Source organism: Rhinoderma darwinii, assembly GCF_050947455.1.
Source record: "Rhinoderma darwinii isolate aRhiDar2 chromosome 5 unlocalized genomic scaffold, aRhiDar2.hap1 SUPER_5_unloc_39, whole genome shotgun sequence".
Lineage (NCBI taxonomy): Eukaryota > Metazoa > Chordata > Amphibia > Anura > Rhinodermatidae > Rhinoderma > Rhinoderma darwinii.
In genome coordinates, this window is record NW_027461797.1 from 709,140 (window position 1) to 725,152 (window position 16,013).

Sequence of the window (16,013 nt, forward strand, 5' to 3'; positions counted from 1 at the left end):
CCGCCAGGCTGTCTTTTTTTTGCACAGCTAGTTGCCTCCAGGAGGCCACAAGAGGGAGACAAGGGACTGCAAAATGGAAAATAGGCATCCACCAACTTTACAGACAACTTCTCCTTGCTCCTACAACCTCCATCCTTGCACAGTTTGTTATTCTTCTAGGTAACATAGTAACAAATCCAAATTGCTGCTCTCTTTGTAGGCAAGCAAGGCTTTGTTGCAACTGCAATTCTTACTTCTTCTTGAAATGTAGGGACGACAGTACATTCCATCACATCCATCTAGTGTACACAGGTAGGTCCATTGTGGCGGGCAGGCGAGCGGGCGGGCTGCTTTATTGGCTGTTTGCTGTTCCCCTACTCCACTCCACTATTTGACTGTTGTGCTGCATCAATCAATCAATCAATCAATCAATCAATCAATCAATCAATCAATCAATCAATCAGTGGCTGGCTCAGGTGCAGCTCTTTAACTTACCTAAAAGGGAGGGCGGAGAGAAGACAAGGAAGGTGAATGAGGTGTTCCAATGTGAAATGCCGGAAACACAGAAACACAGACGACACACAACAAGAGGTGGCAATCTATTCATTAATTGCATTTAATCAATGAGCTCATTATCACTCATGCATTGTCCAACAGGTGTTGAAATAATGGGATTAAAAGGGGAGATCCCTTCAGAAAGACAGAAACAATAGCAAAGACAAAAAACACTTTTGGAATCTGCTTTTAGTCAACACATAAGGAAAGGGTGCACCGGTCCTGGAAATACTGCAATACCAGGTCAATGCGTGGAGTGGACAGAGCAAGCTCTATTTCCATCTCCCTGTTCTAAAAATCCATTTAATATATGGTCCCCAGATAGGGGACGTATCAGATATTAAACTGATAAGAACAGATACTACACTTGATCTTAGCCAAAAGGCTGAGAAGCGATAACCCGAACGGGCCGCGCGTTGCCCGAGCCTGCCCGATACTGCTGTTCAGCCCTTGCAGCGATTCAGCCTACTTCTAGGCAATTCCATGGGGCCCTGCAGGCTCACACACTCACAGCTACACGGGAGGTGAATAAAGGCCGGAGAGGAAGCCAGACAGGATTTGCTTCTTTTGCTTGCACCACAATGCAGTGCTGAAAGAGGAGGAATCTACATAAAAACGCCTTCCTGGCAACGCCCAAATGCCCTGCTGCCATGCAGATAAACACTGGCAGCGGCAGCAAGTGCATGCCCACAGCCACCCCTTGTTCCTTCACACCTTGTATCAGCTGTAATCCAGTCCAGTCCAGTGCTGCCTGCTGAGCAGCACTGACCAACACTGCCTGGGCCCAGGCTTTTATCTCTGAGGCCCCATTATGATGTCAGAAAGCTGGCTCTGGAATCCTGAGGGCTCCACTATGACACGTGCAAAGTTCCGTCTGAACTTTATATAAGACGGTGAGGCTCAGTCAGTCACTCAGTGTTGCCTGAGAGGGCAACACTGCAACAGCCGGCCGCCAGGCTGTCTTTTTTTTGCACAGCTAGTTGCCTCCAGGAGGCCACAAGAGGGAGACAAGGGACTGCAAAATGGAAAATAGGCATCCACCAACTTTACAGACAACTTCTCCTTGCTCCTACAACCTCCATCCTTGCACAGTTTGTTATTCTTCTAGGTAACATAGTAACAAATCCAAATTGCTGCTCTCTTTGTAGGCAAGCAAGGCTTTGTTGCAACTGCAATTCTTACTTCTTCTTGAAATGTAGGGACGACAGTACATTCCATCACATCCATCTAGTGTACACAGGTAGGTCCATTGTGGCGGGCAGGCGAGCGGGCGGGCTGCTTTATTGGCTGTTTGCTGTTCCCCTACTCCACTCCACTATTTGACTGTTGTGCTGCATCAATCAATCAATCAATCAATCAATCAATCAATCAATCAGTGGCTGGCTCAGGTGCAGCTCTTTAACTTACCTAAAAGGGAGGGCGGAGAGAAGACAAGGAAGGTGAATGAGGTGTTCCAATGTGAAATGCCGGAAACACAGAAACACAGACGACACACAACAAGAGGTGGCAATCTATTCATTAATTGCATTTAATCAATGAGCTCATTATCACTCATGCATTGTCCAACAGGTGTTGAAATAATGGGATTAAAAGGGGAGATCCCTTCAGAAAGACAGAAACAATAGCAAAGACAAAAAACACTTTTGGAATCTGCTTTTAGTCAACACATAAGGAAAGGGTGCACCGGTCCTGGAAATACTGCAATACCAGGTCAATGCGTGGAGTGGACAGAGCAAGCTCTATTTCCATCTCCCTGTTCTAAAAATCCATTTAATATATGGTCCCCAGATAGGGGACGTATCAGATATTAAACTGATAAGAACAGATACTACACTTGATCTTAGCCAAAAGGCCGAGAAGCGATAACCCGAACGGGCCGCGCGTTGCCCGAGCCTGCCCGATACTGCTGTTCAGCCCTTGCAGCGATTCAGCCTACTTCTAGGCAATTCCATGGGGCCCTGCAGGCTCACACACTCACAGCTACACGGGAGGTGAATAAAGGCCGGAGAGGAAGCCAGACAGGATTTGCTTCTTTTGCTTGCACCACAATGCAGTGCTGAAAGAGGAGGAATCTACATAAAAACGCCTTCCTGGCAACGCCCAAATGCCCTGCTGCCATGCAGATAAACACTGGCAGCGGCAGCAAGTGCATGCCCACAGCCACCCCTTGTTCCTTCACACCTTGTATCAGCTGTAATCCAGTCCAGTCCAGTGCTGCCTGCTGAGCAGCACTGACCAACACTGCCTGGGCCCAGGCTTTTATCTCTGAGGCCCCATTATGATGTCAGAAAGCTGGCTCTGGAATCCTGAGGGCTCCACTATGACACGTGCAAAGTTCCGTCTGAACTTTATATAAGACGGTGAGGCTCAGTCAGTCACTCAGTGTTGCCTGAGAGGGCAACACTGCAACAGCCGGCCGCCAGGCTGTCTTTTTTTTGCACAGCTAGTTGCCTCCAGGAGGCCACAAGAGGGAGACAAGGGACTGCAAAATGGAAAATAGGCATCCACCAACTTTACAGACAACTTCTCCTTGCTCCTACAACCTCCATCCTTGCACAGTTTGTTATTCTTCTAGGTAACATAGTAACAAATCCAAATTGCTGCTCTCTTTGTAGGCAAGCAAGGCTTTGTTGCAACTGCAATTCTTACTTCTTCTTGAAATGTAGGGACGACAGTACATTCCATCACATCCATCTAGTGTACACAGGTAGGTCCATTGTGGCGGGCAGGCGAGCGGGCGGGCTGCTTTATTGGCTGTTTGCTGTTCCCCTACTCCACTCCACTATTTGACTGTTGTGCTGCATCAATCAATCAATCAATCAATCAATCAATCAATCAATCAATCAATCAATCAATCAATCAGTGGCTGGCTCAGGTGCAGCTCTTTAACTTACCTAAAAGGGAGGGCGGAGAGAAGACAAGGAAGGTGAATGAGGTGTTCCAATGTGAAATGCCGGAAACACAGAAACACAGACGACACACAACAAGAGGTGGCAATCTATTCATTAATTGCATTTAATCAATGAGCTCATTATCACTCATGCATTGTCCAACAGGTGTTGAAATAATGGGATTAAAAGGGGAGATCCCTTCAGAAAGACAGAAACAATAGCAAAGACAAAAAACACTTTTGGAATCTGCTTTTAGTCAACACATAAGGAAAGGGTGCACCGGTCCTGGAAATACTGCAATACCAGGTCAATGCGTGGAGTGGACAGAGCAAGCTCTATTTCCATCTCCCTGTTCTAAAAATCCATTTAATATATGGTCCCCAGATAGGGGACGTATCAGATATTAAACTGATAAGAACAGATACTACACTTGATCTTAGCCAAAAGGCCGAGAAGCGATAACCCGAACGGGCCGCGCGTTGCCCGAGCCTGCCCGATACTGCTGTTCAGCCCTTGCAGCGATTCAGCCTACTTCTAGGCAATTCCATGGGGCCCTGCAGGCTCACACACTCACAGCTACACGGGAGGTGAATAAAGGCCGGAGAGGAAGCCAGACAGGATTTGCTTCTTTTGCTTGCACCACAATGCAGTGCTGAAAGAGGAGGAATCTACATAAAAACGCCTTCCTGGCAACGCCCAAATGCCCTGCTGCCATGCAGATAAACACTGGCAGCGGCAGCAAGTGCATGCCCACAGCCACCCCTTGTTCCTTCACACCTTGTATCAGCTGTAATCCAGTCCAGTCCAGTGCTGCCTGCTGAGCAGCACTGACCAACACTGCCTGGGCCCAGGCTTTTATCTCTGAGGCCCCATTATGATGTCAGAAAGCTGGCTCTGGAATCCTGAGGGCTCCACTATGACACGTGCAAAGTTCCGTCTGAACTTTATATAAGACGGTGAGGCTCAGTCAGTCACTCAGTGTTGCCTGAGAGGGCAACACTGCAACAGCCGGCCGCCAGGCTGTCTTTTTTTTGCACAGCTAGTTGCCTCCAGGAGGCCACAAGAGGGAGACAAGGGACTGCAAAATGGAAAATAGGCATCCACCAACTTTACAGACAACTTCTCCTTGCTCCTACAACCTCCATCCTTGCACAGTTTGTTATTCTTCTAGGTAACATAGTAACAAATCCAAATTGCTGCTCTCTTTGTAGGCAAGCAAGGCTTTGTTGCAACTGCAATTCTTACTTCTTCTTGAAATGTAGGGACGACAGTACATTCCATCACATCCATCTAGTGTACACAGGTAGGTCCATTGTGGCGGGCAGGCGAGCGGGCGGGCTGCTTTATTGGCTGTTTGCTGTTCCCCTACTCCACTCCACTATTTGACTGTTGTGCTGCATCAATCAATCAATCAATCAATCAATCAATCAATCAATCAATCAGTGGCTGGCTCAGGTGCAGCTCTTTAACTTACCTAAAAGGGAGGGCGGAGAGAAGACAAGGAAGGTGAATGAGGTGTTCCAATGTGAAATGCCGGAAACACAGAAACACAGACGACACACAACAAGAGGTGGCAATCTATTCATTAATTGCATTTAATCAATGAGCTCATTATCACTCATGCATTGTCCAACAGGTGTTGAAATAATGGGATTAAAAGGGGAGATCCCTTCAGAAAGACAGAAACAATAGCAAAGACAAAAAACACTTTTGGAATCTGCTTTTAGTCAACACATAAGGAAAGGGTGCACCGGTCCTGGAAATACTGCAATACCAGGTCAATGCGTGGAGTGGACAGAGCAAGCTCTATTTCCATCTCCCTGTTCTAAAAATCCATTTAATATATGGTCCCCAGATAGGGGACGTATCAGATATTAAACTGATAAGAACAGATACTACACTTGATCTTAGCCAAAAGGCCGAGAAGCGATAACCCGAACGGGCCGCGCGTTGCCCGAGCCTGCCCGATACTGCTGTTCAGCCCTTGCAGCGATTCAGCCTACTTCTAGGCAATTCCATGGGGCCCTGCAGGCTCACACACTCACAGCTACACGGGAGGTGAATAAAGGCCGGAGAGGAAGCCAGACAGGATTTGCTTCTTTTGCTTGCACCACAATGCAGTGCTGAAAGAGGAGGAATCTACATAAAAACGCCTTCCTGGCAACGCCCAAATGCCCTGCTGCCATGCAGATAAACACTGGCAGCGGCAGCAAGTGCATGCCCACAGCCACCCCTTGTTCCTTCACACCTTGTATCAGCTGTAATCCAGTCCAGTCCAGTGCTGCCTGCTGAGCAGCACTGACCAACACTGCCTGGGCCCAGGCTTTTATCTCTGAGGCCCCATTATGATGTCAGAAAGCTGGCTCTGGAATCCTGAGGGCTCCACTATGACACGTGCAAAGTTCCGTCTGAACTTTATATAAGACGGTGAGGCTCAGTCAGTCACTCAGTGTTGCCTGAGAGGGTAACACTGCAACAGCTGGCCGCCAGGCTGTCTTTTTTTTGCACAGCTAGTTGCCTCCAGGAGGCCACAAGAGGGAGACAAGGGACTGCAAAATGGAAAATAGGCATCCACCAACTTTACAGACAACTTCTCCTTGCTCCTACAACCTCCATCCTTGCACAGTTTGTTATTCTTCTAGGTAACATAGTAACAAATCCAAATTGCTGCTCTCTTTGTAGGCAAGCAAGGCTTTGTTGCAACTGCAATTCTTACTTCTTCTTGAAATGTAGGGACGACAGTACATTCCATCACATCCATCTAGTGTACACAGGTAGGTCCATTGTGGCGGGCAGGCGAGCGGGCGGGCTGCTTTATTGGCTGTTTGCTGTTCCCCTACTCCACTCCACTATTTGACTGTTGTGCTGAATCAATCAATCAATCAATCAATCAATCAATCAATCAATCAATCAGTGGCTGGCTCAGGTGCAGCTCTTTAACTTACCTAAAAGGGAGGGCGGAGAGAAGACAAGGAAGGTGAATGAGGTGTTCCAATGTGAAATGCCGGAAACACAGAAACACAGACGACACACAACAAGAGGTGGCAATCTATTCATTAATTGCATTTAATCAATGAGCTCATTATCACTCATGCATTGTCCAACAGGTGTTGAAATAATGGGATTAAAAGGGGAGATCCCTTCAGAAAGACAGAAACAATAGCAAAGACAAAAAACACTTTTGGAATCTGCTTTTAGTCAACACATAAGGAAAGGGTGCACCGGTCCTGGAAATACTGCAATACCAGGTCAATGCGTGGAGTGGACAGAGCAAGCTCTATTTCCATCTCCCTGTTCTAAAAATCCATTTAATATATGGTCCCCAGATAGGGGACGTATCAGATATTAAACTGATAAGAACAGATACTACACTTGATCTTAGCCAAAAGGCCGAGAAGCGATAACCCGAACGGGCCGCGCGTTGCCCGAGCCTGCCCGATACTGCTGTTCAGCCCTTGCAGCGATTCAGCCTACTTCTAGGCAATTCCATGGGGCCCTGCAGGCTCACACACTCACAGCTACACGGGAGGTGAATAAAGGCCGGAGAGGAAGCCAGACAGGATTTGCTTCTTTTGCTTGCACCACAATGCAGTGCTGAAAGAGGAGGAATCTACATAAAAACGCCTTCCTGGCAACGCCCAAATGCCCTGCTGCCATGCAGATAAACACTGGCAGCGGCAGCAAGTGCATGCCCACAGCCACCCCTTGTTCCTTCACACCTTGTATCAGCTGTAATCCAGTCCAGTCCAGTGCTGCCTGCTGAGCAGCACTGACCAACACTGCCTGGGCCCAGGCTTTTATCTCTGAGGCCCCATTATGATGTCAGAAAGCTGGCTCTGGAATCCTGAGGGCTCCACTATGACACGTGCAAAGTTCCGTCTGAACTTTATATAAGACGGTGAGGCTCAGTCAGTCACTCAGTGTTGCCTGAGAGGGCAACACTGCAACAGCCGGCCGCCAGGCTGTCTTTTTTTTGCACAGCTAGTTGCCTCCAGGAGGCCACAAGAGGGAGACAAGGGACTGCAAAATGGAAAATAGGCATCCACCAACTTTACAGACAACTTCTCCTTACTCCTACAACCTCCATCCTTGCACAGTTTGTTATTCTTCTAGGTAACATAGTAACAAATCCAAATTGCTGCTCTCTTTGTAGGCAAGCAAGGCTTTGTTGCAACTGCAATTCTTACTTCTTCTTGAAATGTAGGGACGACAGTACATTCCATCACATCCATCTAGTGTACACAGGTAGGTCCATTGTGGCGGGCAGGCGAGCGGGCGGGCTGCTTTATTGGCTGTTTGCTGTTCCCCTACTCCACTCCACTATTTGACTGTTGTGCTGCATCAATCAATCAATCAATCAATCAATCAATCAATCAATCAATCAATCAATCAGTGGCTGGCTCAGGTGCAGCTCTTTAACTTACCTAAAAGGGAGGGCGGAGAGAAGACAAGGAAGGTGAATGAGGTGTTCCAATGTGAAATGCCGGAAACACAGAAACACAGACGACACACAACAAGAGGTGGCAATCTATTCATTAATTGCATTTAATCAATGAGCTCATTATCACTCATGCATTGTCCAACAGGTGTTGAAATAATGGGATTAAAAGGGGAGATCCCTTCAGAAAGACAGAAACAATAGCAAAGACAAAAAACACTTTTGGAATCTGCTTTTAGTCAACACATAAGGAAAGGGTGCACCGGTCCTGGAAATACTGCAATACCAGGTCAATGCGTGGAGTGGACAGAGCAAGCTCTATTTCCATCTCCCTGTTCTAAAAATCCATTTAATATATGGTCCCCAGATAGGGGACGTATCAGATATTAAACTGATAAGAACAGATACTACACTTGATCTTAGCCAAAAGGCCGAGAAGCGATAACCCGAACGGGCCGCGCGTTGCCCGAGCCTGCCCGATACTGCTGTTCAGCCCTTGCAGCGATTCAGCCTACTTCTAGGCAATTCCATGGGGCCCTGCAGGCTCACACACTCACAGCTACACGGGAGGTGAATAAAGGCCGGAGAGGAAGCCAGACAGGATTTGCTTCTTTTGCTTGCACCACAATGCAGTGCTGAAAGAGGAGGAATCTACATAAAAACGCCTTCCTGGCAACGCCCAAATGCCCTGCTGCCATGCAGATAAACACTGGCAGCGGCAGCAAGTGCATGCCCACAGCCACCCCTTGTTCCTTCACACCTTGTATCAGCTGTAATCCAGTCCAGTCCAGTGCTGCCTGCTGAGCAGCACTGACCAACACTGCCTGGGCCCAGGCTTTTATCTCTGAGGCCCCATTATGATGTCAGAAAGCTGGCTCTGGAATCCTGAGGGCTCCACTATGACACGTGCAAAGTTCCGTCTGAACTTTATATAAGACGGTGAGGCTCAGTCAGTCACTCAGTGTTGCCTGAGAGGGCAACACTGCAACAGCCGGCCGCCAGGCTGTCTTTTTTTTGCACAGCTAGTTGCCTCCAGGAGGCCACAAGAGGGAGACAAGGGACTGCAAAATGGAAAATAGGCATCCACCAACTTTACAGACAACTTCTCCTTGCTCCTACAACCTCCATCCTTGCACAGTTTGTTATTCTTCTAGGTAACATAGTAACAAATCCAAATTGCTGCTCTCTTTGTAGGCAAGCAAGGCTTTGTTGCAACTGCAATTCTTACTTCTTCTTGAAATGTAGGGACGACAGTACATTCCATCACATCCATCTAGTGTACACAGGTAGGTCCATTGTGGCGGGCAGGCGAGCGGGCGGGCTGCTTTATTGGCTGTTTGCTGTTCCCCTACTCCACTCCACTATTTGACTGTTGTGCTGCATCAATCAATCAATCAATCAATCAATCAATCAATCAATCAATCAATCAGTGGCTGGCTCAGGTGCAGCTCTTTAACTTACCTAAAAGGGAGGGCGGAGAGAAGACAAGGAAGGTGAATGAGGTGTTCCAATGTGAAATGCCGGAAACACAGAAACACAGACGACACACAACAAGAGGTGGCAATCTATTCATTAATTGCATTTAATCAATGAGCTCATTATCACTCATGCATTGTCCAACAGGTGTTGAAATAATGGGATTAAAAGGGGAGATCCCTTCAGAAAGACAGAAACAATAGCAAAGACAAAAAACACTTTTGGAATCTGCTTTTAGTCAACACATAAGGAAAGGGTGCACCGGTCCTGGAAATACTGCAATACCAGGTCAATGCGTGGAGTGGACAGAGCAAGCTCTATTTCCATCTCCCTGTTCTAAAAATCCATTTAATATATGGTCCCCAGATAGGGGACGTATCAGATATTAAACTGATAAGAACAGATACTACACTTGATCTTAGCCAAAAGGCCGAGAAGCGATAACCCGAACGGGCCGCGCGTTGCCCGAGCCTGCCCGATACTGCTGTTCAGCCCTTGCAGCGATTCAGCCTACTTCTAGGCAATTCCATGGGGCCCTGCAGGCTCACACACTCACAGCTACACGGGAGGTGAATAAAGGCCGGAGAGGAAGCCAGACAGGATTTGCTTCTTTTGCTTGCACCACAATGCAGTGCTGAAAGAGGAGGAATCTACATAAAAACGCCTTCCTGGCAACGCCCAAATGCCCTGCTGCCATGCAGATAAACACTGGCAGCGGCAGCAAGTGCATGCCCACAGCCACCCCTTGTTCCTTCACACCTTGTATCAGCTGTAATCCAGTCCAGTCCAGTGCTGCCTGCTGAGCAGCACTGACCAACACTGCCTGGGCCCAGGCTTTTATCTCTGAGGCCCCATTATGATGTCAGAAAGCTGGCTCTGGAATCCTGAGGGCTCCACTATGACACGTGCAAAGTTCCGTCTGAACTTTATATAAGACGGTGAGGCTCAGTCAGTCACTCAGTGTTGCCTGAGAGGGCAACACTGCAACAGCCGGCCGCCAGGCTGTCTTTTTTTTGCACAGCTAGTTGCCTCCAGGAGGCCACAAGAGGGAGACAAGGGACTGCAAAATGGAAAATAGGCATCCACCAACTTTACAGACAACTTCTCCTTGCTCCTACAACCTCCATCCTTGCACAGTTTGTTATTCTTCTAGGTAACATAGTAACAAATCCAAATTGCTGCTCTCTTTGTAGGCAAGCAAGGCTTTGTTGCAACTGCAATTCTTACTTCTTCTTGAAATGTAGGGACGACAGTACATTCCATCACATCCATCTAGTGTACACAGGTAGGTCCATTGTGGCGGGCAGGCGAGCGGGCGGGCTGCTTTATTGGCTGTTTGCTGTTCCCCTACTCCACTCCACTATTTGACTGTTGTGCTGCATCAATCAATCAATCAATCAATCAATCAATCAATCAATCAATCAATCAATCAATCAATCAGTGGCTGGCTCAGGTGCAGCTCTTTAACTTACCTAAAAGGGAGGGCGGAGAGAAGACAAGGAAGGTGAATGAGGTGTTCCAATGTGAAATGCCGGAAACACAGAAACACAGACGACACACAACAAGAGGTGGCAATCTATTCATTAATTGCATTTAATCAATGAGCTCATTATCACTCATGCATTGTCCAACAGGTGTTGAAATAATGGGATTAAAAGGGGAGATCCCTTCAGAAAGACAGAAACAATAGCAAAGACAAAAAACACTTTTGGAATCTGCTTTTAGTCAACACATAAGGAAAGGGTGCACCGGTCCTGGAAATACTGCAATACCAGGTCAATGCGTGGAGTGGACAGAGCAAGCTCTATTTCCATCTCCCTGTTCTAAAAATCCATTTAATATATGGTCCCCAGATAGGGGACGTATCAGATATTAAACTGATAAGAACAGATACTACACTTGATCTTAGCCAAAAGGCCGAGAAGCGATAACCCGAACGGGCCGCGCGTTGCCCGAGCCTGCCCGATACTGCTGTTCAGCCCTTGCAGCGATTCAGCCTACTTCTAGGCAATTCCATGGGGCCCTGCAGGCTCACACACTCACAGCTACACGGGAGGTGAATAAAGGCCGGAGAGGAAGCCAGACAGGATTTGCTTCTTTTGCTTGCACCACAATGCAGTGCTGAAAGAGGAGGAATCTACATAAAAACGCCTTCCTGGCAACGCCCAAATGCCCTGCTGCCATGCAGATAAACACTGGCAGCGGCAGCAAGTGCATGCCCACAGCCACCCCTTGTTCCTTCACACCTTGTATCAGCTGTAATCCAGTCCAGTCCAGTGCTGCCTGCTGAGCAGCACTGACCAACACTGCCTGGGCCCAGGCTTTTATCTCTGAGGCCCCATTATGATGTCAGAAAGCTGGCTCTGGAATCCTGAGGGCTCCACTATGACACGTGCAAAGTTCCGTCTGAACTTTATATAAGACGTGAGGCTCAGTCAGTCACTCAGTGTTGCCTGAGAGGGCAACACTGCAACAGCCGGCCGCCAGGCTGTCTTTTTTTTGCACAGCTAGTTGCCTCCAGGAGGCCACAAGAGGGAGACAATGGACTGCAAAATGGAAAATAGGCATCCACCAACTTTACAGACAACTTCTCCTTGCTCCTACAACCTCCATCCTTGCACAGTTTGTTATTCTTCTAGGTAACATAGTAACAAATCCAAATTGCTGCTCTCTTTGTAGGCAAGCAAGGCTTTGTTGCAACTGCAATTCTTACTTCTTCTTGAAATGTAGGGACGACAGTACATTCCATCACATCCATCTAGTGTACACAGGTAGGTCCATTGTGGCGGGCAGGCGAGCGGGCGGGCTGCTTTATTGGCTGTTTGCTGTTCCCCTACTCCACTCCACTATTTGACTGTTGTGCTGCATCAATCAATCAATCAATCAATCAATCAATCAATCAATCAGTGGCTGGCTCAGGTGCAGCTCTTTAACTTACCTAAAAGGGAGGGCGGAGAGAAGACAAGGAAGGTGAATGAGGTGTTCCAATGTGAAATGCCGGAAACACAGAAACACAGACGACACACAACAAGAGGTGGCAATCTATTCATTAATTGCATTTAATCAATGAGCTCATTATCACTCATGCATTGTCCAACAGGTGTTGAAATAATGGGATTAAAAGGGGAGATCCCTTCAGAAAGACAGAAACAATAGCAAAGACAAAAAACACTTTTGGAATCTGCTTTTAGTCAACACATAAGGAAAGGGTGCACCGGTCCTGGAAATACTGCAATACCAGGTCAATGCGTGGAGTGGACAGAGCAAGCTCTATTTCCATCTCCCTGTTCTAAAAATCCATTTAATATATGGTCCCCAGATAGGGGACGTATCAGATATTAAACTGATAAGAACAGATACTACACTTGATCTTAGCCAAAAGGCCGAGAAGCGATAACCCGAACGGGCCGCGCGTTGCCCGAGCCTGCCCGATACTGCTGTTCAGCCCTTGCAGCGATTCAGCCTACTTCTAGGCAATTCCATGGGGCCCTGCAGGCTCACACACTCACAGCTACACGGGAGGTGAATAAAGGCCGGAGAGGAAGCCAGACAGGATTTGCTTCTTTTGCTTGCACCACAATGCAGTGCTGAAAGAGGAGGAATCTACATAAAAACGCCTTCCTGGCAACGCCCAAATGCCCTGCTGCCATGCAGATAAACACTGGCAGCGGCAGCAAGTGCATGCCCACAGCCACCTTCACACCTTGTATCAGCTGTAATCCAGTCCAGTCCAGTGCTGCCTGCTGAGCAGCACTGACCAACACTGCCTGGGCCCAGGCTTTTATCTCTGAGGCCCCATTATGATGTCAGAAAGCTGGCTCTGGAATCCTGAGGGCTCCACTATGACACGTGCAAAGTTCCGTCTGAACTTTATATAAGACGGTGAGGCTCAGTCAGTCACTCAGTGTTGCCTGAGAGGGCAACACTGCAACAGCCGGCCGCCAGGCTGTCTTTTTTTTGCACAGCTAGTTGCCTCCAGGAGGCCACAAGAGGGAGACAAGGGACTGCAAAATGGAAAATAGGCATCCACCAACTTTACAGACAACTTCTCCTTGCTCCTACAACCTCCATCCTTGCACAGTTTGTTATTCTTCTAGGTAACATAGTAACAAATCCAAATTGCTGCTCTCTTTGTAGGCAAGCAAGGCTTTGTTGCAACTGCAATTCTTACTTCTTCTTGAAATGTAGGGACGACAGTACATTCCATCACATCCATCTAGTGTACACAGGTAGGTCCATTGTGGCGGGCAGCGAGCGGGCGGGCTGCTTTATTGGCTGTTTGCTGTTCCCCTACTCCACTCCACTATTTGACTGTTGTGCTGCATCAATCAATCAATCAATCAATCAATCAATCAATCAATCAATCAATCAATCAATCAGTGGCTGGCTCAGGTGCAGCTCTTTAACTTACCTAAAAGGGAGGGCGGAGAGAAGACAAGGAAGGTGAATGAGGTGTTCCAATGTGAAATGCCGGAAACACAGAAACACAGACGACACACAACAAGAGGTGGCAATCTATTCATTAATTGCATTTAATCAATGAGCTCATTATCACTCATGCATTGTCCAACAGGTGTTGAAATAATGGGATTAAAAGGGGAGATCCCTTCAGAAAGACAGAAACAATAGCAAAGACAAAAAACACTTTTGGAATCTGCTTTTAGTCAACACATAAGGAAAGGGTGCACCGGTCCTGGAAATACTGCAATACCAGGTCAATGCGTGGAGTGGACAGAGCAAGCTCTATTTCCATCTCCCTGTTCTAAAAATCCATTTAATATATGGTCCCCAGATAGGGGACGTATCAGATATTAAACTGATAAGAACAGATACTACACTTGATCTTAGCCAAAAGGCCGAGAAGCGATAACCCGAACGGGCCGCGCGTTGCCCGAGCCTGCCCGATACTGCTGTTCAGCCCTTGCAGCGATTCAGCCTACTTCTAGGCAATTCCATGGGGCCCTGCAGGCTCACACACTCACAGCTACACGGGAGGTGAATAAAGGCCGGAGAGGAAGCCAGACAGGATTTGCTTCTTTTGCTTGCACCACAATGCAGTGCTGAAAGAGGAGGAATCTACATAAAAACGCCTTCCTGGCAACGCCCAAATGCCCTGCTGCCATGCAGATAAACACTGGCAGCGGCAGCAAGTGCATGCCCACAGCCACCCCTTGTTCCTTCACACCTTGTATCAGCTGTAATCCAGTCCAGTCCAGTGCTGCCTGCTGAGCAGCACTGACCAACACTGCCTGGGCCCAGGCTTTTATCTCTGAGGCCCCATTATGATGTCAGAAAGCTGGCTCTGGAATCCTGAGGGCTCCACTATGACACGTGCAAAGTTCCGTCTGAACTTTATATAAGACGGTGAGGCTCAGTCAGTCACTCAGTGTTGCCTGAGAGGGCAACACTGCAACAGCCGGCCGCCAGGCTGTCTTTTTTTTGCACAGCTAGTTGCCTCCAGGAGGCCACAAGAGGGAGACAAGGGACTGCAAAATGGAAAATAGGCATCCACCAACTTTACAGACAACTTCTCCTTGCTCCTACAACCTCCATCCTTGCACAGTTTGTTCTTCTTCTAGGTAACATAGTAACAAATCCAAATTGCTGCTCTCTTTGTAGGCAAGCAAGGCTTTGTTGCAACTGCAATTCTTACTTCTTCTTGAAATGTAGGGACGACAGTACATTCCATCACATCCATCTAGTGTACACAGGTAGGTCCATTGTGGCGGGCAGGCGAGCGGGCGGGCTGCTTTATTGGCTGTTTGCTGTTCCCCTACTCCACTCCACTATTTGACTGTTGTGCTGCATCAATCAATCAATCAATCAATCAATCAATCAATCAATCAATCAATCAATCAATCAGTGGCTGGCTCAGGTGCAGCTCTTTAACTTACCTAAAAGGGAGGGCGGAGAGAAGACAAGGAAGGTGAATGAGGTGTTCCAATGTGAAATGCCGGAAACACAGAAACACAGACGACACACAACAAGAGGTGGCAATCTATTCATTAATTGCATTTAATCAATGAGCTCATTATCACTCATGCATTGTCCAACAGGTGTTGAAATAATGGGATTAAAAGGGGAGATCCCTTCAGAAAGACAGAAACAATAGCAAAGACAAAAAACACTTTTGGAATCTGCTTTTAGTCAACACATAAGGAAAGGGTGCACCGGTCCTGGAAATACTGCAATACCAGGTCAATGCGTGGAGTGGACAGAGCAAGCTCTATTTCCATCTCCCTGTTCTAAAAATCCATTTAATATATGGTCCCCAGATAGGGGACGTATCAGATATTAAACTGATAAGAACAGATACTACACTTGATCTTAGCCAAAAGGCCGAGAAGCGATAACCCGAACGGGCCGCGCGTTGCCCGAGCCTGCCCGATACTGCTGTTCAGCCCTTGCAGCGATTCAGCCTACTTCTAGGCAATTCCATGGGGCCCTGCAGGCTCACACACTCACAGCTACACGGGAGGTGAATAAAGGCCGGAGAGGAAGCCAGACAGGATTTGCTTCTTTTGCTTGCACCACAATGCAGTGCTGAAAGAGGAGGAATCTACATAAAAACGCCTTCCTGGCAACGCCCAAATGCCCTGCTGCCATGCAGATAAACACTGGCAGCGGCAGCAAGTGCATGCCCACAGCCACCCCTTGTTCCTTCACACCTTGTA

At 47.7% G+C, this 16,013-nt stretch overlaps 11 non-coding genes across 11 annotated transcripts; all 11 read right to left on the reverse strand.

Moving 5' to 3' along the window:
- Nucleotides 1-740: 740 nt before the first annotated feature.
- LOC142692098 (U2 spliceosomal RNA) lies at nt 741-931 on the reverse strand. The gene has a single exon (XR_012860587.1). It is a non-coding gene; the product is annotated as a U2 spliceosomal RNA (small nuclear RNA).
- A 1,276-nt stretch (nt 932-2,207) lies between these two features.
- On the reverse strand, nt 2,208-2,398 carry LOC142692580 (U2 spliceosomal RNA). The gene has a single exon (XR_012861011.1). It is a non-coding gene; the product is annotated as a U2 spliceosomal RNA (small nuclear RNA).
- Nucleotides 2,399-3,694: 1,296 nt separating this feature from the next.
- LOC142692581 (U2 spliceosomal RNA) lies at nt 3,695-3,885 on the reverse strand. Its single transcript, XR_012861012.1, has one exon. It is a non-coding gene; the product is annotated as a U2 spliceosomal RNA (small nuclear RNA).
- Nucleotides 3,886-5,165: 1,280 nt separating this feature from the next.
- On the reverse strand, nt 5,166-5,356 carry LOC142692582 (U2 spliceosomal RNA). The gene has a single exon (XR_012861013.1). It is a non-coding gene; the product is annotated as a U2 spliceosomal RNA (small nuclear RNA).
- Nucleotides 5,357-6,636: 1,280 nt separating this feature from the next.
- Nucleotides 6,637-6,827, reverse strand: LOC142692583 (U2 spliceosomal RNA). Its single transcript, XR_012861014.1, has one exon. It is a non-coding gene; the product is annotated as a U2 spliceosomal RNA (small nuclear RNA).
- Nucleotides 6,828-8,115: 1,288 nt separating this feature from the next.
- LOC142692585 (U2 spliceosomal RNA) lies at nt 8,116-8,306 on the reverse strand. The gene has a single exon (XR_012861016.1). It is a non-coding gene; the product is annotated as a U2 spliceosomal RNA (small nuclear RNA).
- Nucleotides 8,307-9,590: 1,284 nt separating this feature from the next.
- On the reverse strand, nt 9,591-9,781 carry LOC142692586 (U2 spliceosomal RNA). The gene has a single exon (XR_012861017.1). It is a non-coding gene; the product is annotated as a U2 spliceosomal RNA (small nuclear RNA).
- A 1,296-nt stretch (nt 9,782-11,077) lies between these two features.
- On the reverse strand, nt 11,078-11,268 carry LOC142692588 (U2 spliceosomal RNA). The gene has a single exon (XR_012861018.1). It is a non-coding gene; the product is annotated as a U2 spliceosomal RNA (small nuclear RNA).
- A 1,275-nt stretch (nt 11,269-12,543) lies between these two features.
- Nucleotides 12,544-12,734, reverse strand: LOC142692589 (U2 spliceosomal RNA). Its single transcript, XR_012861019.1, has one exon. It is a non-coding gene; the product is annotated as a U2 spliceosomal RNA (small nuclear RNA).
- A 1,282-nt stretch (nt 12,735-14,016) lies between these two features.
- On the reverse strand, nt 14,017-14,207 carry LOC142692590 (U2 spliceosomal RNA). The gene has a single exon (XR_012861020.1). It is a non-coding gene; the product is annotated as a U2 spliceosomal RNA (small nuclear RNA).
- Nucleotides 14,208-15,499: 1,292 nt separating this feature from the next.
- LOC142692591 (U2 spliceosomal RNA) lies at nt 15,500-15,690 on the reverse strand. Its single transcript, XR_012861021.1, has one exon. It is a non-coding gene; the product is annotated as a U2 spliceosomal RNA (small nuclear RNA).
- Nucleotides 15,691-16,013: the final 323 nt, after the last annotated feature.